The sequence below is a fragment of the Ambystoma mexicanum genome, chromosome 3q (assembly GCF_040938575.1).
Source record: "Ambystoma mexicanum isolate Mex_15411 chromosome 3q, UKY_AmexF1_1, whole genome shotgun sequence".
In the NCBI taxonomy this organism is placed as follows: Eukaryota; Metazoa; Chordata; class Amphibia; order Caudata; family Ambystomatidae; genus Ambystoma; species Ambystoma mexicanum.
The window spans coordinates 903,565,671-903,588,484 of NC_090926.1; the positions used below are offsets into that span (position 1 = coordinate 903,565,671).

The 22,814-nt window shown below is 55.4% G+C and overlaps 1 protein-coding gene and 1 non-coding gene across 3 annotated transcripts in view; one reads left to right on the plus strand and one right to left on the minus strand.

Moving 5' to 3' along the window:
• Positions 1-22,814, plus strand: part of APOH (apolipoprotein H) — a 323,894-nt gene that overhangs the window by 163,013 nt on the left and 138,067 nt on the right. The window lies entirely within an intron of this gene.
• Positions 17,724-17,874, minus strand: LOC138448124 (5.8S ribosomal RNA). Its single transcript, XR_011259984.1, has one exon. It is a non-coding gene; the product is annotated as a 5.8S ribosomal RNA (ribosomal RNA).

The following is a 22,814-nucleotide window of genomic DNA, read 5'->3' on the forward strand; positions in this document are numbered from 1 at the left end:
ATTCTCAGATAGAAGGTCCGCAGCAAGAAGAACCCGGGGCCAGGCCAAGAGAAGTGGCGATGGCTTTACAGCGATACGACCGAAACAAATGGATCCTCCAAGCGGCAAGGAAAGCAACCCTGATAAAAGTGAACAGCGCCGTCAGAACTTTTCCAGGACCTGGCCAAATCCATACTATCAATGAGGAGGCAAATGGGCCCGGTGACCAAAGCCCTTACCAAAGCCCAGATAAGATCCAGGTGGACATTCCCCTTTGGAATGGTCTTCAAGTGGGAAGGGTGCCAACACCACATCACTACGTTGGATGAGGGACCCAAGATCCTGAATATTGAAGAAGAAGGGGATGCAGGGGGAGGACCTAATAGGAGGCCAGAACATGAAAGCCACCAAGAGAAGCCATGGGAGTGGAGAAGAGAGGTCAGAGCTGAGACACAAACAATTGCAGGATCCGGGGGGGGGATAGCAACCGAAGCCCCAGGCTGAATAGGGTCGGCTCCGGGAGACGGGGGGGTAGGGGGTGACGGATCTTGGAAACAGGGGAGAGCAGATGAATGGCTCTCCCCGCTCAGTTATTCTCTGGGATGGGAACGAGATCAAGCAACCTAGGACGACGTTACGGCTTGGGGAAGTTGAGCCGAGTCCAGCCGGAGGGGGATCGTTTCGACATGGTTACTCTCAGAATGTAACGGGGTATGGGTAGGGATCCAAATACTAAAACTCAATGTTAGAGGACTAAACACACTGACTAAAGAGACAGAAACTGGAGAACCTCCTCCAGGATCCCAAGCCCGACATTGTGACGCTCCAGGGGACCGATATCCGTAAGCAAGACAGATACAGAATGAAGTTGAGGATAACCCCAGGTTCTGCAGGCCAACGACAAGAGCAAAGCTTGAGGGGTCCTCATAGCATTTAGACACCTACCTGACATCGAAATAATAGGCACAAAAGTCGACAAGGAAGGTAGATTCCTCTTCGTCCAGCTACAATGGGGGGTGGCCTCTCACAATCGCCACAGTGTACGCCCCCAACTCAGGGCAGGAAGAATACTTGCAGGGGGTTTTGGAGAAGCTAAACCAGTTAACAACGAGCCAGCTAATACTGACGGGATTTTAACTTGGCGTGGCGCCTATCCACGGACAGAAGCGCAGACAGGATACCCACATCTGAAGGCCCATCTAGTAAACTACAGGCTAGCATAACAGAATAGCATTAGCAGATACATGGCATGAACTAAAAGGGGACTCCAAGGGGTATACTACTCACATGTGCACCGAACATTCTCAAGAATTGATTACATATTGATTTCGGAGACACTGCTCTGCCAAGTACGGATCATAGAAAGGGAAACCATAGCCCTGCCCGACCACACTCCCCTGCAGCTAGAAATCCAATGGGAGGGGAGGGGGGGCCTCTGGAAGTGGCGGTTCCCCTGACATCTGCTGATGCAGTAATTTGCGACGAGATACACAAGTCCATCCGCAACTTCTTTGGGGAAAATAAGACCCGGGAGGTGCAGGAACATGTAGTATGGGACGCCTTTAAGGCAACCATGCGGGGGGTGCTCATAGCAAAGCAGGCATCTCGAGCCAAACAGGAGAAGGCCCTCCAGGTGGACCTAGAACAGGGGTTAACGGAGACAGATAGGGGGGTAGTGATCAGAAGGGAGTATAGGCATAGCAAAGGGCAAATCAATATCCTTCTAGCTAAACAAGCAGTAAAATCACTCCGATTCCTGAGGCAGAAGTATTACCTCCAGCAAACAAGACAGGCCGGCTCTTAGCCAGGTAGGTTAAGCAGAAGGAGGCGGCAGGTACAATACGCCACATTCAGATGGTGGAGGGACAGGAAACCACACGTACAGAAGAGATCCTTAAGGCGTTCACAGAGTTCTAAACAAGCCTCTACTCTGCGGAGGCACCGGAGAGTGACCTCCAAAAGGCCTTCTTAAAATCTTGCTGGCTAAAAAGATTAGAACAGAGCCAGCGTGACGCTTTAGAATGGACAATTACCTAAGACGAGGTGCGTGCAGCGATCCAATCGCTACAACCAAATAAAGCCCTAGGCCCGGACGGGTATCCCGCCACATTCTATAAAGCATTCCATACCACATTAGTCCCGTTAATGGCATCCCTGTTCAACTCCTTCTCCGATACGGGCCGCATCTCCCAGTCCATGGAGGAGGCCAAGGTAATCCTCTTCCCTAAGCCAAACAAGAAGCAAACCCTCTGTAGCCTACCGCCCTACTGCCCTAATAAACCTTGATGCCAAAATCTTTACAAAAAATTCTAACATCTAGAATGGATAAAGTAATCACTGACCTGATCCACCCGGATCAAGCAGGCTTTGTCAAGGGGCGACAAACATTTGTCAACATTAGGCGAATATCCCACCTGATAGAGAAGTCAAACAGGGCAGTCCTGAGGGCAGGGAGTGTTAGCACTAGATGCAGAGAAGGCATTTGGCCGAGTCAAATGGTCATTCTTGTTTGCTACCATGATGGTTATGGGGTTTGGCCCGGGACTTGTCCACCTGGTCAAAGTCAACTATGGAGCACCACTTATCAGGCTGGCTATCAATAGGCATGTCTCCCAGGCGATAAGGATCACTAGGGGTACTAAGCAGGGCTGCCCATGTCACCATTCCTGTACGCAAACTTTCTCGAACCCTTCCTAGCTAGAATTAGACAGGAGAGGGGAATAAAAGAGATTACATTCGGTGGGGAAGACCATAAGGCAATGGCCTTTGCCGGCGACCTCCTAGTCGTGCTAACAGACATGGACACTTCCCTCGGGAAGTTAACAGCACTCTTAGGGGAATTTGGCAGACCTGAAGACCAACAACCAAAAACAACAGTAGATTAATGAAAACATTATTGGCTAATGCTTTCACTTTGGTTTGTCTTGCGCTGGTCCAAGAATGTTACCTCTAGCGGCACAATACGAATGCCCCCGGCCGTCCCTCTTAATCACGGCCCCAGTTCCGAAAAACAACAAAATAGAACCAGTGTCCTATTACATTATTCCTAGCTTAAGTATTCAGGTGACCAGCCTGCTTTGAACACTGTACTTTTTTCAAAGTAAACGCTTCAGACCCCCAGAACGCTCAGGCAGGGGCTGGGACAGGCAGTGGTAGCTCGCCTCACGGCGGACCGCCAGCTCAATCCCAAAATCCAACTACAAGCTTTTTAACTGCAGCAACTTTAATATATGCTATTGGAGCTGGAGTTACCGTGGCTGCTGGCACCAGACTTGCCCTCCAATGGGTACTCGTTAAAGGATTTAAACATTGTACTCATTCCAATTACAGTGCCTCGAAAGAGTCCTGTACTGTTATTTTTCGTCACTAACTCCCGGAGTCGGGATTGGGTAATTTCAGCGCCTGCTGCATTCCTTGATGTGGTAGCCGTTTCTCAGGCTCACTCTCCAGAATCAAACCCCGATTCCCCATTGCCCCTGGTCACCAAAGTACCATCGAAAGTTGATCTGAATGCATCGTCACGGTCACATGGATGTGCGATCGGCCTGAGGTTATTTAGAGTCACCAAAGCGGCCGGGCGAGCCCGGATTGGTCTTGGTCTGATAAATGCATGCATCCCGGGAGGCCCGCGCTCGTCGGCATGTATTAGCTCTAGAATTACCAGTTATCCAAGTAACAGATGACACGATCAATGGAACCATAACTGATTTAATGAGCCATTTGCAGTTTCACTGTACCAGTCGTTTGTACTTACACGTGCATAGCTTAATTTTTCAGACACGCATATGCTACTGGCAGGATCAATGAGGTAGTCGCACCTGATGGCGGGTGGCAACGGGGGGAGCCGCGCGACTGCCTTAGAGCCAACCTGCGTACCCTCTTGGGCTGTCTGCAGGACCCGAGCGCCAAAGAGCATCCCTAGACGTGTGCGTGTCGGGTGGACAGGTTGGTCACCCAGGTGCCGGCGGCCGGGCCTGCTCAGCCATGCCACAGGGTGGGTGGGAGGGAGAGGCCAGGCACAACTTGAACCGGTAGTGGGGTTTGCCAGCACGCTGCCACTGGTATGGCGACAGAGGGGGTCAGCAGCCAACGTGTGTTTCCGAACTGCTGGAGAAACGTGCTTGGTGGAGGAGGGGCGGCGTCGTGGCTTGCGAGGGGAACCCGTCTGATCTGACCACTGGGGAGCTGCCGGGCTGCTTAGCCTTCGCTCTAGAGCTGCCCAAACGATGGGGCCCTCCCCGAGGGAAGCAAACCCTTGACATGGTCCCAAGGTGGGTGGAAGCAAATTGCTTGAAACAGCCGAGGATGGCCAAGCAGTCCAACCCTAGACAGACCAAGTGCACCAAATCGATCCCATGGAGTGCTCGGAAGAGCACCCCCAGCAGGCCAGTCTCTGCTGGGGCATTGCGTGGGGCACGCCCCCCGGCTGGCCCGGGTTTTCACCATAGAGCCCGGGTTGGGCAACGAGAACCAAGAGGAGCGCAGACAGGTCCCTCTCACCCAGTCTATAGTAATCCGGACGAAGGAGACTAAGTTTCGTCATCTGTGTACCCAGAGTGACAGAGCGGGCCCTCTCGGCAAAAGCCTCGGGCTCCTTAGAGACCCAACTGGAGAAACATTTTAAACTGACGCCCATCAGAACTTCCAGAGCAGCCAAGCCGCCTGGTCCTTGCAGACATTCCTCTGGCCAATAACTAGATGGCCGGGCTCGGAGAGCGGCCATCTGGTAGGTCAAAGCATTCCAATGGGCCTGGATGGGAAGGGCCTTTGGCCCCACCACCTGACAAAGGACAGGGCACCGGCAGGTGCCCAAAGGCATGGGCCAGCACCATTCGTCATCCTCGAGCTCTGGCAAGGCCACCTTAGAGTTTTTCTCCCTCCCCCCCCCCCACATAAGAGGTTTTTGATCCACCCTAGAGCTTATCCCTCTGGGGAGGGACAGTCGCCCCACATGTGAGACAGGTACCCAAGGCTCGGTGCTTGGGGGGACCAGCACCCCCCCAGCCATCCTGGAGCTTTAGCAGGGCCCATTTAGAGCTTCCCCTTCCAGGGCTCCCCGCAACTACCGCAAGGCTTGGGGACTCCACCCACACGCACAAGGCTGGCACCCAAGGCCAGTGGGGGCAGCAGCCCCAGCCACCGTGGAGCTCCGGCCCGGGCCGCCTTAGAGCTTTCGCCCGCCACATTAGAGCTTTACCCTCCAGAGAGGGACAGGGCTCCCCACGATCCCCACCAGGCTTGGGGACAGTCAACCCAGACATGAGATAGGCACCCAAGGCCAGGACACCCCCGCCGCCAGCCACCCTTAGCAGGGCCCCTTTAGAGCTTTTCCCTGTGGGGAGCGATGTGACTACCACTGGGTCCGGGGGCTTTCACCCTGGAGCTCTGGCCTGAGCTGCTCCCACAACATTAGAGCCTTTCCCTCCAGGACTAATCCACAAACACTGTGGAACTCAGGGCCGGCCACTGCGAGAGCATTTACCCGCACGCGGAGGAAAGGGACCCGCTCAGGGCGCCCCTTGACACACGCACCTCGTCTTGGACCTGACCACAACTGGTTGATACTTGCCAGAGGACCGGGAGCAACCCACGAACGCCATTGAACTAAAGCCGGTAATTGCGCCACGGCCGCCCTGAAGGCCGCAAGGTGCCACTTCCATGCCAACCCTAGACAAATGCAGGAGTCAGCCGTTGCAACCACAACTCGGGCCATCTGGGCCTACTCCGCGGCCAGATGGCCCAGCGGCCGTACCTGCCCCCACCGCCCAGGGGCACAGGCTTAAGGTACCACCCCGCGTGCTCTGGGGTGGGTGCTTAAGCTGCTGCCTCTCTTCCCCACCCTGGGTTTAAGGCACCAACTCAGCGCTCTCGGGCCGGGGAGACACTTCCACGCCGACTATTAAGCTTACGGAACCCGACCGGAGACAAATGCAGGAGTCAGCCGCAACTCGGGCATCTGGTCCACCAGCCACAACTTGGGCCATCTGGGCCTACTACCAGGCCAGGTGGTCCAGTGGCCAGCCGGGCCTGCCCCAACCCCACTTTCCAGGGGCACAGGCTTTAGCTACAACCCTGTGCCCTGGGGTGGCTGCACCCACTCTTCCCCTGCCCTGTTCGGGGGCTTAAGGCACCACCTCGAAGGCCCGGGCCCAAGGCCATCTGGTCTGCCAGGCTGACCAGGAAAGGTGAGAAGAGTGCTCCCCGCCCAGCCCGCACACCCCCGCAGGTGCGCCCCTATGGTGCGTGGTATTTTCCTGTGCATCCCGCATGCCCCAGGAGGAAGGATGGAGAACCTTGGCGGTGCTGCCGCCTTGCAACAAAAGCTTTGCTCAGAAGATGACTTCCAATAGATCGCAGCGACGTAGCTGCTCTGCTACTTACGAAACCCTGGACCAGAATCAGGTTGTCGATGAATGATTTAGCACCAGATTCCCACAAACATGCGGTACACTATGGGTGAGAGAGGTGGCCCCCATTCTGTCCACACTCAAGTCCTGAGGTAAGCGGCTCTACACACCGGCCCCAAGGCCGGCTGTCCTAAGCTAACTGATGCTCGACAGCGCTGCAGTATCACGGTCTTGGGTGGAGGGGGGATTTTGGACGTAGAGGCGTTCAGTCATAATCCCACAGATGGTAGCTTCACCCCATTGGCTCCTCAGCCAAGCATGCACACCAAATGTCTGAACCTGCGGTTCCTCTCGTACTGAACAGGATTACTATTGCAACAACACATCATCAGTAGGGTAAAACTAACCTGTCTCACAACGGTCTAAATCCACCTCACGTTCCCTATTAGTGGGTAAACAATCCGATGCTTGGTGAAATCTGTTTCACAATGATAGGAAGAGTCGACATCGAAGGATCAAAAAGCGACGTCGCTATGAAGGCTTGGCCGCCACAAGCCAGTTATCCCTGTGGTAACTTTTCTGATACCTCCTGCTTGAAACCCAAAAAGTCAGCAGGATCGTGAAGCCCTGCTTTCACGGTCTATAGTCATACTGAAAAATCGAGATCAAGCTAGCTTTTGCCCGTCTGCTCCGCGGGAGGTTTCTGTCCTCCTTGAGTTCGCCTTAGGACACCTGCGTTATCCTTTGACAGGGTGTACCACCCCAGTCAAACTCCCCACCTGCCACTGTCCCCGGAGCGGGTCGTGCCCGGCAGGTGCCGGGTGCTTGGAGTCAGAAGCGAGAGCCCCCTGGGGCTCGCCCCCCGCCTCACCGGGTAAGTGGAAAAACAAGAGTAGTGGTATTTCACCAGCGGCCCGAGGGCCTCCCACTTATCCTACCTCATGTCTCTTCACAGTGCCAGACTAGAGTCAAACTCAACCGGGTCTTCTTTCCCCGACGATTCTGCCAAGCTTGTTCCCTTGGCTGTGGTTTCGCTAGATAGTAGATAGGGACAGTGGGAATCTCATTCATCCATTCATGCACATCACTAATTAGATGACGAGGCATGTGGCTACCTTAAAGGTCATAGTTAACCCATCCGTTTACCCACGCTTCATTGAATTTCTTCACTTTGACATTAGGAGCACTTAGCAAAAATCCCATTGCGTCAACACCCTCCACAGGCCTTCGCAATGCTTTGTTTTAATTAAACAGTCAGATTCCCCTGGTCCACACCAGTTCCAAGTCAGCTGCTAGATGTCGGCCGAGGCAGAATGCCGGCCCTGAACCCCCAAAGGAAGAACAAGATTGGCCAACACTGCAGCTGGGGTGATCCCCAGGAAGGGACCGGCTCACATCCAGAGGCTGACTTCCTGTACCTACATTGTTCTGAAATGGCAGAGGTTGTCCGCCTTGGAGACATGCTCCGGATATGGGTACGGCCTGGCGCGAGATTTACAAAATCTCACCCAGATTTTTAAGGACCAGCGGGAGCTCACCGGACGCCGCCGGAACAGCGACGCTTTGCAAAGCTCGGGCCCTTTTCTCGGGGCAAACCCATTCCAGGGTGCCCTGCCCCTCACAAAGAAAAGAAAAGAACTCTCTGTGTGGCTGGGGGCGTGGCTACAGAGCCATGTAGGAGGACGTGTTTCCAAGGAGGCTCCTGATGATCCTGAAATGATCCGAGAAAATGTGACACATTGAAACCATCCTGGTCTGAATACATCGTTTGCCCGAGTTCATGAACTAACACTGCCCAACTGGAGCTGGGTGGTGAGGATCATCGCTGTGATGCGAGCGAAATCAGCCGGAAGAATTTTGTGGCGGTGCGCTTGTGAGGAATCTAAAATGGCGATCCGCCAACAACAAAGAGATGTGGAGGACAGCTGACTCGCGAGCAGCCCGTTGTAGGAGAGAGAGCTGCGCTCAGATCGGGTCTGCCAGAAGGGGCCATGAGTAGAGCGGAGCTGTGAAGACCCCCTGTGGCCACAGCGCGGGACCCGGGGGAGAAGCCCGACGTCGGAGTAAAACGGCAAACGAACAGTGCCGTGATTGAAAAGCGCATGCCCGGTGCGCGACGAAACGGGGCTGGAACCCCAAGCAGTCCGCGTGTATGCGCGATAGACTACAAGGCTGCTCACCCATGAATAAGTGACAGTACAATATACACTGCAATACTCGGCAGTGTATGTGCAACACATACGAGGCACCGGCGTGCCCACAAGCAGCTGTAGCGAAGTGACGGCGTGTGAGCCGTCCAAGCATTATGGGCGGTTTCGCTTGCAGCCGCAGTGGAGACTTGGTCATTAGACAGGCCTATGACAGGGCAGCTTTTCGGGTCGCGCATGGTGTCCACGGCTGCAGGCTCCGTGTTGCGGCCATCCGGACCGAAGGTAACGCAATAACACGGATGTACAGGGCCAGCTTAGTATACGGAGTGCCACACAGGAAGACCCTGAAATGGATGCAATCAAGTTTCACTGATAATAAAGCCGAGCACAGCCTAAGGGTTGCCTGAGACCTGACGGAGGCACACAGGGGGACCCTGATTAGATGTGATAGCAGCTCCTAGCAAAACAGATGCCAGCTTAATCATATTACCCTTTGCAACGTGTATACGTTCACGCATCCACCGGGGACAAGGGAGTTGATCTTGCAATTGCAGCACAGGGCAGGGTCATGCAGAGCGCTGACCCTGCAAACATGGAACTATTGCATGGTGGAATGTGGAACCAGTAACTCGAATGAACCGGTGGCGACCAGAGCACTACTGACTTATATTGAACTAACTATCACGTTGCCAAGCAATTCTTTGAATGGGCTGCGATGCGGAGCTTGGATAGCGCATTCAAAATGGCGCCAATGCGCGTGTGTATATAGACGCAGGGAGCTGCCCGGTACGCTGTGCACCAAGCGGATCGATCAGAGGGAGGCGACGCTGGGAGCATCCGTCTCCTTTAACGAGGTGATGGGAGGAGAGAAAAGAGCACCGTTGCTGCTCACAGACAGCTGATAAGCTGAAATGCCCATGACACAATAAACCCAGCGCCGCACCGTGAGACGAAGAGGCGCAGGCACACATCGGCAACCCAACCTGCAACAAACTCCACTAAACCATCCTGTGGAGGCTATTAAACACAATAGCACAACGAAGAACAAGACATGCTTATGATTGATTTACGAATGCTGATCCAGCCACCCGAGCGGCACAGATAGGCTTAGACAGAAACACAGAGACTTGCAGCCGCCTGAAGTGGGAACAAAGAGATGCAAACAACGTGCCCGAGGTGGCCGCAAGAGGTAACTGCAGATGAAGGTGTACGGGGTTGCCCCATGAAAGTGGGGACCAGCAAGAGTGGCCACCGGAGCCCGCAGAGCCACACCAGCGCCAGGCAGACAGCCCGGGGTGCTAGATCGACTGGGGCAGGGTCCTTAGTTCCTGTGAAGGCTGAATGAACCCACATGGGTACGTGGGAGGACACAGTCCATTCTAGAAATAGGGGAGGTCGCTGGAGGACACCCCTGAAACGATCAGGCCGGGCCTAGACATTTTGGGCAACTTAGCACGTTCTAAAAGAGGACAGCACGTTTTGGGGCCCACTCACTTTACCCTGACGCAACAAGATGTCCAACAAACCCATCAGACAGAAAGGCAAGCAGCCCACACTGGACGATTTTGCCAAAACACCACCAGGTGCAGAAGGGGCCAGGAAGAAAGACAGGACCCCCGCTGGGGGCCCAGACATTATGGGCAACCAGGAGGTACTTGCGGCGATTGCGGACCTGAAAGTGGCCTTGGAGACCAAACTGGGCCTGGCAATCAGTGAATTGAAAGCTGTACTTGAGCTCAAAGTTGGAGCGGTGCAAGAGGACGTAAATCTTCTCCGGCAAGACGTACGATTGTTGGCTGAGCGCACGGAGGACCTGGAAAAAGTGGTGGCCCCGAACACAGCAGCCTGTGCTGCCCATAAATCTGAACTTCACGCCTTGGTACAACGTGTGGGCAATCTGGAGAGCAGGTCGGAAGAGGCGGAGGGACGCGTCCGAAGGAACAATATTCCCATTGTCGGAAGGAGCTGAGGGAACTAACCCTACGAATACATCGAGTCTATGCTATTACAGGAGATAACCGGGGGAGCTCTGTCCTAGGGGTTCGCTGTAGAGAGGGCACACAGGGCCCTGATGAGGAAGCCACCGCCGGGGAACCCAACCCCCCCCCCAGGCCGGTGATAGCGAAGATCCTAAACTACCGGGACCGCGAAAATAATCCTTGAACACTTTCGGAAGGGCGGCACGATACAAAGAGGTGCTGCGAACATAACAGCATACCCGGATTATACCTTGCAAGTACAGCGCAGCCGCATGAACTTTGGGTCCGTGAAAAGAAGATTGCGGGATGCAGGCCATAGGTACATGCTGCTTTTTCCACCTAAACTGAAGGTTTTCTACAAGAGCAGAACCTTGTTTTTTGACACCCCAGAGGACGCCATGGGATGGTTAGATGCGCAGAGCTGTCCCCAGGAACCGGACATCCAGGGAGCAGAAGGTGGAGATAAGTAACATGCGTCGGAAAAGCGCCCTAGGTGCTGCAGCTCATGACAATGGGACTTGAATATAGCATTGCATATACCGGCAGAGGAGTGTGTTCAGAGCTACAATTATAAATATGAGACAGTGGCACTGGAAACCTTGATATAGATATAGGAGCTATACGGAGCATGACCTCACACCCCCATAACGAATAGTTTAGTTAGGTCACTGGTAGTTCGGTGACACCCTGCTGGGTTCTGGGCTGGGGCCTTTTAGGGCAGAACCAAACGCAGGGGGGCCCGAGATCCAGTGATGGAGCTGGGCACTTGTTGGGGTTGGGGTAGACGAAGGGGGGGGGGGGTGGGAGGGTGAGAGGGGTGTTCAGTGGTTTGAAGTTGTGGGGATGGGGAGTTGGGATGGGGAGTTGGGAAGGGGGTTGGAGGGAAGTTTGATGGGAGGGAAAGGGTATTGAGCCAAAATGTGACCCTTAAGAGGCAGGATATCATGGTGATGGCACCAGGGTGCCTTACAGTGGTTACCTGGAATGTCAGGGGCCTCAACAGCTATCTGAAACGTAACAAGGTGATGATGCATCTGAAAAGGATGAGGACCGACATAGCATTATTGCAAGAGACCCACCTCACTAGGGAGAAATTGGAGGTGGTTAAGAAGAAGTGGAGGGGGTGCCTGGTGGGATCCACATACTCGCCCTACGCTAGAGGAGTTATCATCTGGGTGGCGCCGCAGGTGCCATTTCAGCTGCTTCAGGTCACGGGTGACCCAGATGGCAGATTGACTGTTGTGAAGGGTATATTGGAAAACCGAGAAGTGTGTATTGTAAATTTATATGCCCCTAACCAGGACACAGCGGCTTACTTTAGGACCCTGTACGGTAGAGTCGGCCCTCTGCTGGGTGGTGGGATTATTTGGGGAGGTGATTTTAACTGTGTACTTAACCCTAATGTGGACAGATCGGATAGTAAGATAGACAAACCAACCTCAGCAGCAAAGGTGCTGCAGGCCCTCCCGAGGGACCAAGTGGATGTCTGGAGGCAGTTGCATCCAGTGGATAGAAAATACTCGCACTATACGGCACCACACGCCCTTCACACAAGATTAGACTATGTGTTCGCCTCCACAGAGTTGGCAGGAGAGATGGAAGGTGCGGAATACAAAGCTAGGGTGCTTTTGGACCACTCCCCCCTGGTCCTGGAGTGGCGGCATCAACCTCCCAGGGCACGGATTCCCACTTGGAAACTCAGAGCCGAGGCTCTGCAGGACCCGGGATGCAGGGAGGATTTAAGAGATGCGATCACTGAGTACTTCGAGATAAAAACTGGTAGTGTAAGCTCTATGGGAACTGTTTGGGAGGTGTTTAAGGTGGTGCCATTTCGAAGTCTAGGGGGCTCCAAGGGGGCATAGAGCAGAGTGGAAGGGAATTGAGGAGGAGTTGGAGGGCAGGATGCGTACGGAAGGCACCGCTGATGAGGACAGAGACAGGATAAGGCAATTACAACAGGCCAGTGGGGACTGCTGGGACAGGTTATGTAAACTAAGCTATAAGAAATACGTGGAGAGACAGCACGCAGTGGGGAGATAAGCCGGGCAGGTTGCTGGCCTGGCTATACAAGAGTGAGACGCCGCGAACGGTGATCAGGGAAATTAAAGGCAAGGGAGGGTGGACTCAGAATACCCAGGAGGGGGTGAATGAGGAGTTCCTGAGATTCTATAAACATCTTTATGAGGACCCAGGTGGCCCTAGAGACCACGAAATTCGGGTAAGATTGGAGGACATGGGCCTACCCACCTTAGATGAGGCAGAACGCGCAGACGTAGATGCCCCTATTACGATGGAAGAACTCGAACTAGTGGTTCGCTACTTACCCACCTGTAAGGCCCCCGGGTCCGATGGGCTTCCAAGTGAATTTTATAAAACCTATGAACAAGAGTTGCTTCCCTCGCTGCTGGCAATGCTTAACCAGTCGTATGAGCAAGGCAGGCTACCAGAGACCCTGCGAGAGGCGGTGATTATCCCGCTTCTGAAGCCGGGCAAGCCTATCACTGATTGTGGGTCGTACAGGCCCTTATCGATGCTCAATCAGGTTAGTAAAATCCTCACTGCTGTACTGGCAAATAGGCTTAAGGCTGTCATTGGTAAACTGATACACGCCGACCAAACGGGCTATGTCAGGAACATAACTGATAATCTCAGAAGACTGCATCACATCCTTGACCAGACAAAAAATGACCCAGGTGAACTGGCAATAGTTTCACTAGACGCGGTCAAGGCCTTCGAGCCAGTGAAAAGGCCCTAGTTGATCGCGACCTTTAAGGGCCATGGAATGGGACCGGGGTACCTCAGGTGGGTGACAATGTTATACAGCTCCCCGATCGCCAGGGTCAAAACGGGTGCTATCATTTCGGACAAATGGTAACTAAGCAGAGGCACTAGACAGGGCTGCCCGTGGTCACCCATGTTATACATATGGGCACTGGAGCCATTGGCCACCTGCCTGAGACAGCAATACGAGGAGATAGGTATTCGCACTGCGGATGGCATGCACCTTGTTTCTTTATATGCGGACGACATACTGTTATATTTACGCTACCCAGAAGAGAACATGCAATATATTCTAGACATGATGGAGCAATTTGCCGTTCTCTCTGGCATAGCGGTTAACCCCAAAAAGTCTAGCGTGTTCCCTCTGGGGAGATACAAGCTTGTCTTGCCCAGGAGTCTGCCAGTGTTGCCGATTACCCTGGCACACAAAGTCGTTCCGATATCTCGGAATTGACATATACCATATGGCAGAAGAACATGCACGCAACACTGTTAAAGCAGTAGAAGGAATTAAGAACAGCATGGGATTCTGGTCCAGGTTACCCCTGGCTATGGTGGGGAGGGCTGCTCTGCTAAAAATGGTAGTTTTGCCCAGACTGTTGCATTTCTTTGTTAACATCCCGCATGGGATCCCGAGGTGCTTTCTCGCTACCCTCCATAGCCTGTGTAGGAGCTTCATCTGGGGCAACTCCAAGAACAGGGTGGCCCTCTGGAAACTACAGAACTCGTGTGATAGGGGAGGGATCAACCTGCCAAATTTTGAGCTATACTATCTGGCAGGGCAGCTGCAGTATGTAGCAAGATGGCTGTCTGGCGAGGAGACGGCAGAAACCAGGCTGCTGTGCAGGGAACTGCTCCCCTTCTTTCACAAAGAAGTGGTGTGGCTGTCCAAGTCGATGGTCCGGGGGATGGCGGGGCTGCTGGTACTGGGATGGGAGATATGGCACAGAACGTGGCAGATTGCGGGACACCTGGTTCCGTACTTTATGCAGGTGCCGCTTGCAGCACTATGTGGAGAGGATCCCCAGCTGATACAAGGGGTCCGCAAGTACTGGGAACCAGTGGGCCTGGCCACCCTGGGAGACATATGGCTGGAAGGGGAGGCATTAGAGTTCCCGAACCTGATCGAAGATACTGGGGTGCATAAAGGGCAGTACATAACTTACACCAGAATTGTCAAGAGAGTACGAGTGAAGTGGCCAACAGAGGTGCTCACCGGACAACCGGATGCCACCATGGAGGCTATATATGATATTTCAGAGGGTGGGCATGAGATTTCCCGCATATACGAGCTGTTGGGGTCCAAGGTGGGGAAGGACTTGACCCAACAGACAACTTTGGGAGGATGAGGTGGGAGAGCCCATGTCGGATGGGCTCTGGAAAAGAGCCCAAAGATATCATAAAGAAGTGTCCCGGAATGCAAGGCTCCAGCAGATCAATCTATATGTCACACATAGAGCATAGCTCACCCCCAGTAAGATCGCTAGGTTTGGTGGCCATACGACTCAGAAATGCCCTAGGTGTGGGGTGGAGGAGGCTGGGCTACTCCACATGTTTTGGGCCTGCCCTGAGGTGGGGCGGTTTTGGCAAGAAGTGAAGGCACGCTTAGCAGGAACCGGTATTACACTGGAGGTGGAGTCGGCCTGGGCATGCATGCTGGGGGGATTCCCTAGGCCACGTAACTTAAAGCACATAAGCAAAATGAAAGATCTAGCATATGTCCTGGCCAAACAAAGGATAGCAATGTGCTGGAAGGCAGCCCAGAGGCCGAGGACAGAGTTGTGGTGGGCTGACCTCTTAAAATGGGCAGAGGCAGAAACGGCTGTTTGGTGGGACACGGTTTGTAGGGGAGGGGAGGAGGAGGTAGGACCCCTAATTGAATGGAGGCAGCTGGTGGCTACCATGAGTGGCCCCCCCAGTCTGATCAGAGCGATGATAAAACGGATAAAGAGACGATGATAAACCCGTCTGAAAAATCACAGGATGATGACATGGACATATTGGCTCAAGTTAGGGGGGAGGGAGTTTCATGGGACTGGGCAATGCTGATTGTAACACTCTGAGGCTGAATCTGATGATGGAAGTCCCAAGAATTGTGTGTTATATAAAATAAAAATTGTTTTTTCCAAAAAAAAAAAAAACTCTGTGCTGCTCCCGCCCGCTTCTCTGGGATCATTTGCATTGCAGCACTGGACGCCGCAAGGGCGCCCGTCCCTGCCACTCTGGATTTGGGGATCTGAACCCGACTTCCTGTCGATCGGCTGAGGGCAATGGAGGCCATAGCCCATCCCTTCCGAACGGCGCTCGCCCATCCCTTAGGACTGACTGACCCATGTTCAACTTCTGTTCACATGGAACCCTTCTCCACTTTATACTTCAAAGTTCTCATTTTAATATTTGCTACTACAACCAAGATCTGCACCTGCGGCGGCTCCACTCAGGCCCTCGCCCCGGGCTTATGTGCGTACTGCAGCAGCCCTCCTACTCGCCTGACTTAGCCCCCGCGGCTCTCAACGCCGGCTTAGTATGGGCCTGATGCTCCAGGGCCATCCATTTTCAGGGCTAGTTGATTCGACAGGTGAGTTGTTACACACTCCTTAGCGGATTCCGACTACCATGGCCACCACCCTGCTGTCTATATCAACCAACACCGTTTCTTGGGACTAATGAGCATCTGCATCATGCGCCTTAACCCCGGATGCGGTTCATCCCGCAGTGCCTGTTCTGCTTACCAAAAGTTGCCCACTGAGCACTTTCATACAATACCCGGCTCCACGCCAGCAAGCCGGGCTTCATACCCATTTAAAGCTTGAGAGCAGGTTGAGATAATTTTGGCCCCAAGACCTCTGCTAGATAAAACTGGGGTTTCCGTGCGCCAGCTATCTTGAGTGAAACTTCGGAGAGAACCAGCTACTATATCATTCGATTAGTCTTTTGCCCCTATACCCAGGTCGGATGACCGATTTACACATCAGGACCGCTACGGACATCCACCAGGCCGAGTTCACCATCTTTCGGGTCCTATCACACATGCTCATGCATCATCTCTGACAGAGCGGGGGAGACGGGTCAGTGGAGAGCCCACCGCGACAGGATGCCACTGCAATCGGCGGGCACCGGCCCTCAACATCATTACATCACAGGGTTTCATTCATCCCTCTGACTCGGGCAGGCATTATATTCTTAGTCAGTGTTTCCAGACAGGTCGGGTGGTTAACCGACCCCTGGCGCCCTTTGTGGGCCTCCCCGCCCGGCAGCACGACGTGGTTGGGGTGTATTGAGGGCAGTCCACCACAGTCACATCGAGAGCCCCGTCTCCCGTGGCCACTCTAGCAACCCCCAAGAGGGGCCAGGACAGTTGCCGGATAAGGGCCCGGTGGTGGTTTATCTCCCTCAGCCCCGTGGACACAGCAAAACTGCTGTCAGGGGCTGTAACACTCTCTGCTGGAGCAGAGAGCCAACGTGGGGGCCTTCCCAAATGCACCCTGCTGGGGCTGGATGTGCCCGGGCCGCAGACCCGCAAGGGCCTCCACCGTTCCAGGTGACCAACCTGCCTGCCGTGTTGAATCCTGTGGCTGGACTGCACAGACCCCACCAGTTTACCGCTCACCCGTTTCACACCCTCTTGAACTCTCTTCAACTTTCCCTTATGGTACTTGTTGGTCACCAGTCTCGCGCATGTATTTAGCCTTAGACAGAGTTTACCACACGCTTTGGGCTGCATTCCCAAGTAACCTGACTCCAAGAAGACCTGATCCCGGTGTGCAAGAGGCCGCTATCGGCCTAACACCATCCGCGTGGGGAGACTCGATCAGAAGGACTTGAGCCCCCTGAGTGATGCCGGGGAGTCGGTCTTCTGTACGCCACATTTCCCACGCCTGCTGCTGAATGGGGATTCGGCGCTGGGCTCTCCCCTTTTCACTGGCCGTTACTGAGGGAATCTTGGTTAGTTCCTTTTCCTCTGCTTAGTAATATGCTTAAATTCAGCAGGTCACCATGTCTGGTCTGAGGTCGTGGTCGGGGAGCACAAAGCTCAGGGCAGCTGGCCTCGGGCCCGTATGGGGGGTTTCCCCAGCCCTTTGCGCAGGTGAGTGTATTCTGTCCCAATCTGTGACCGAAGCCCACATGGTCACGAGGTCCGTGCTCCATGGTCATCCTGCGCCGGCAGCCGTGGGACACCAAAGACAGCCAAACACAGCACGGCCAGGTGCCCCGGGGTAGGGTGAAGATGCGCCAGGCTTTTTTAAAGCCTGCTGCCGCCGCCACCACATCCGGGGCGCGTCGGCCACCCGGCCCTCCCGAAACCAGCATGAGGTGGGGAAACTGGGGAAACCAGGACGCGTCGGCAATGAGCTTGCGCGCCAGATCCAAGGATCCAGCAACGGTGCTGATCGGGGTCTGACCTTAGGGGGATGAATGGAATGGGGTCCCTGCGACAGCCCCAGCCACGCCCCTGGGAGTTAACCCCGGGGCGATTGATGTACAAGCGACCCTCAGACAGGCGTAGTCCCGGGAAAAACCCAGGGCCACATGGTGCGTTCGAAGTGTTGATCAATGTGTCCTGCAATTCACACTAATTCTCGCAGCTAGCTGCGTTCTTCATCGATGCACGAGTCGAGTGATCCACCGCCAAGAGCCACAGGCAACTTTTTTTGTCCTACACGTCGGCCTGACCCTGCCGGTGCAGGAGAGGTTGGGGGAGGCAGCGCTGACTGTGGCAGGACAGCCCAGCTCCCTGTCTAGCTCGGCCGAAACCATTGTGGTTTCAAAAAAATAAAAAATAATAATCCAGGTGCTCAGCCTGACCGCCAGCTGCAGCAGCACAGCGCTTCCCAGGGGGATGGAGGTAGGGCCCTCCGCCACCTGCCCACACGGCCCGATCCACTCATCCTTCCCCGACCCCTTCCGCTTCCCTTTTGGGAGAGGGGGCTGGGAGATGGACAATGAGTCAGGCCAGAGACAGCACAGACAGGGGGTTGGGTGGGACCACTAGAGTCTTCAAACCCCAGCACGGCCGCATAGGACCCAGCTCCAGGTACCTGGGCAAGAGGGAAGGTCACCCACTGTGCCAGCGGGCTTGGCCATTGCTCACACACAGATGTGGGCGGCTGGAACCTTGGCGCCCACCGTCAAGTGAGCCAGCTGCACCATGGTTCATGCCTGGCTTGCCCGGGTGCCTGTCTGCCTGGGGAGGCACCCCTCGAGAGCAGTCAGGTTTCCCTCGGCTCCCAGCTACCCCCAGTCAGGGCTTCCCTGGTGACCGGGGTGTGCCCACCAATGCCCAGCTGCTGGCAGGTCAGAGAGAGGAGTGTGCGCCCCCCGGCCAGCGCAGATGCGGGCTCAGTGAGGAGAGGGGGCTGGTTGACCACGCGCACCGGACCGCTCTGCGAGAGGTGCCCCGGGCTGTGGGTGTGCACGTCTGGGATGCAACCGAGATCGGGCCCACGGCTCTCCCTCACGCTGCTCCGCTGTTAATGATCCTTTATGCCGCCACCCACAAGCAGAAACCATTCACACTCAAATGCCCCATTTCTCCTTCCAAACACGTTCCAGATTCAAATGCCACCTCCCTCCTGACCTACATGCCACCATCCCTCCATCCGAACCCACACAAAGACACCAACATCCGTCCCTCCATACCTACACCAAGATGCTCCACCCCTCAGAGCCACACCCATATGCTTCATCTCTACCTCCACACTCAGATGGCGCCATTCGCCCTCTCTCTATACCCACACCCGATTACCCCATCCCTTCAACACACACATGCTCCCACCACTCCAATAAACCAACATCCTTCTCTCCAGACAAACATACCCCATCCCTCCATTCACACCCAGATGCCCCCTTCCTTCCCACCAGAGCGCTCCAGCCCTGACCCACATGCTCCACCATTCCCTGACATGCCCCCATTATATGCCCATTCCATATCAACAATCCCCCCTCCGATCCAGACTCCACGATGCACAATCCCTTCCTCAAGACCCATACCATGATGGCCCATGCTCCCTCCACACAGAAAGATGCCCCTATCCGTCCTCCGACCAATGAGCCCCAATCCTTCCCTTCAGACCCACACCAATGTGCCCCATCCCTCCCTCCAGATGCACATCAATGTGTCCTGTGCCTCCCTTCATACCCAAAGCAATGTTCCCATCCCTCCCTACAGACCCACAGCCATGTGCACCATCCCTTCCTCTAGACCAATACCATAATGCACCATCCTCCCTCCACATAGCAAGATGCCCATGTGCCAATCCTGCATCACATGCAGATAGCCCCAGCCAACCCCCTCTAAAACCACCCATCCTAGTATGCCCCCATCCGCCCAGACCCACACCAATGTGCCCCGTCCCCTCCTTCCAGACCCACACCAATATGCGGTCATCCCTCCCCAGACCAATATCCCCATCCCTCCCATCAAACCCACACCAATGTGCCCCCAACACCTCCCTACAGAGCCACACCAAGATGCCCAGTCCAGCTTCCCAACCCACACCTAGATGACCCATGCCACCCTCCAGACCCACTGTGCCCCATCTCTCCCTCTAGAAAAACTCCCATGTGCCCCATCCACCTCCCTCCAGAGCCATACCAATGTGCCCCACCACCTCCCTCCAGAAACACACCAATGTGCCCCCACCACCTCCCTCCAGAGCCACACCAATGGGACCCGACCACCTCCCTCCAGAGCCACACCAAGATGCCCGTCCCACTTCCCAACCCACACCTAGATGACCCATGCCACCGTCCAGACCCACTGTGCCCCATCTCTCCCTCCAGAAACACACCCATGTGTACCATCCCTCCACCCAGATCCACACCAATGTGCCCCCACCACCTCCCTCCAGATCCACACCAATGTGCCCCCACCACCTCCCTCCAGAGCCACACCAAGATGCCCCATCCCACTTCCCAACACACACCTAGATGACCCATGCCACCCTCCAGACCCACTGTGCTCCATCTCTCCCTCCAGAAACACGCATGTGCACCATCCCTCCGCCCAGATCCACACCAATGTGCCCCACCACCTCCCTCCAGAGCCACACCAATGTGCCCCCACCACCTCCCTCCAGAGCCACACCAAAATGCCCCGTTCCACTTCCCAACCCACACCTAGATGACCCATGCCACCCTCCAGTCACACTGTTCCCCCATCTCTCCCTCCAGAAACACACCCATGTGCACCATCCCTCCGCCAAGATCCACACCAATGTGCCCCATCACCTCCCTCCAGGGCCACACCGATGTGCCCCCACCACTTCCCTCCAGAGCCACACCAAAATGCCCCGTTCCACTTCCCAACCCACACCTAGATGACCCATGCCACCCTCCAGATCCACTGTGCCCCATCTCTCCCTCCAGAAACACGCCCATGTGCCCCATCCACCTCCCTCCAGAGCCACACCAATGTGCCCCACCACCTCCCTCCAGAGCCACACCAATGTGCCCCGTCCAACTTCCTAACCCACACCTAGATGACCCATGCTACCCACCAGACCCATTGTGCCCCATCTCTCCCTCCAGAAACACACCCATGTGCACCATCCCTCCGCCAAGATCCACACCAATGTGCCCGACCACCTCCCTTGAGAGCCACACCAATGTGCCCCCACCTCCCTCCAGAGCCACACCAATGTGCCCCCACCACCTCCCTCCAGAGCCACACCAAAATACCCCGTCCCACTTCCCAACCCACACCTAGATGACCCATGCCACCCTCCAGACACACTGTGCCCCATCTCTCCCTCCAGAAACAAACCCATGTGCCCAACCACCTCCCTCCAGAGCCACACCAAGATGCCCCGCCCAACATCCTAACCCACACCTAGATGACCCATGCTACCCACCAGACCCACTGTGCCCCATCTCTCCCTCCAGAAACACACCCATGTGCACCATCCTTCCGCCAAGATCCACACCAATGTGCCCCACCACCTCCCTCCAGAGCCACACCAATGTGCCCCCACCACCTCCCTCCAGAGCCACACCAAAATGCCCCGTTCCACTTCCCAACCCACACCTAGATGACCCATGCCACCCTCCAGATCCACTGTTCCCCATCTCTCCCTCCAGAAACACGCCCATGTGCCCCATCCACCTCCCTCCAGAGCCACACCAATGTGCCCCGTCCAACTTCCTAACCCACACCTAGATGACCCATGCTACCCACCAGACCCACTGTGCCCCATCTCTCCCTCCAGAAACACACCCATGTGCACCATCCCTCCGCCAAGATCCACACCAATGTGCCCGACCACCTCCCTCGAGAGCCACACCAATATGCCCCCACCACCTCCCTCCAGAGCCACACCAATGTGCCCCCACCACCTCCCTCCACGGCCACACCAAAATACCCCGTCCCACTTCCCAACCCACACCTAGATGACCCATGCCACCCTCCAGGCACACTGTGCCCCATCTCTCCCTCCAGAAACAAACCCATGTGCCCCATCCACCTCCCCTCAGAGCCACACCAATGTGCCCCACCACCTCCCTCCAGAGCCACACCAAGATGCCCCGTCCAACTTCCTAACCCACACCTAGATGACCCATGCTACCCACCAGACCCGCTGTGCCCCATCTCTCCCTCCAGAAACACACCCATGTGCAACATCCCTCCGCCAAGATCCACACCAATGTGCCCCACCACCTCCCGCCAGAGCCACACCAATGTGCCCCCACCACCTCCCTCTAGAGCCACACCAAAATGCCCCGTCCCACTTCCCAACCCATACCTAGATGACCCATGCCACCCTCCAGACACACTGTGCCCCATCTCTCCCTTCAGAAACACACCCATGTGCACCATCCCTCCACCCAGATCCACACCAATGTGCCCCCACCACCTCTCCCCAGAGCCACACCAAGATGCCCCGTCCAACTTCCTAACCCACACCTAGAGGACCCCTGCTACCCACCAGACCCACTGTGCCCCATCTCTCCCTCCAGAAACAAACCCATGTGCACCACCCCTCTGCCAAGATCCACACCAATGTGCCCCACCACCTCCCTCCAGAGCCACACCAATGTGCCCCCACCACCTCCCTCCAGAGCCACACCAAATTGCCCCGTCCCACTTTCCAACCCACACCTAGATGACCCATGCCACCCTCCAGACACACTGTGCCCCATCTCTCCCTCCAGAAACACACCCATGTGCACCATCCCTCCACCCAGATCCACACCAATGTGCCCCACCACTTCCCTCCAGAGCCACACCAAAGTGCCCCACCACCTCCCTCCAGAGCCACACCAGGATGCCCCGTTCCACTTCCCAACCCACATCTAGATGACCCATGCCACCCTCCAGACCCACTGTGCCCCATCTCTCCCTCCAGAAACACACCCATGTCCTCCATCCCTCCCCAGACCCACACCAATGTACCCCAACCCACACCACTGTCCCTATCCCTCACCCAGATCCACACCACTATGTCCTATCCATCCCTCCAGACCCACACCAATGTGCCCCCTTTCTCCAGAGCAACGCAAAAGTGGCTCATCCCACCAGACCTACACCAGCATGCCCCTATCCAACCATTCAGACCACAGCAAGATGCCCAATCCCTCCC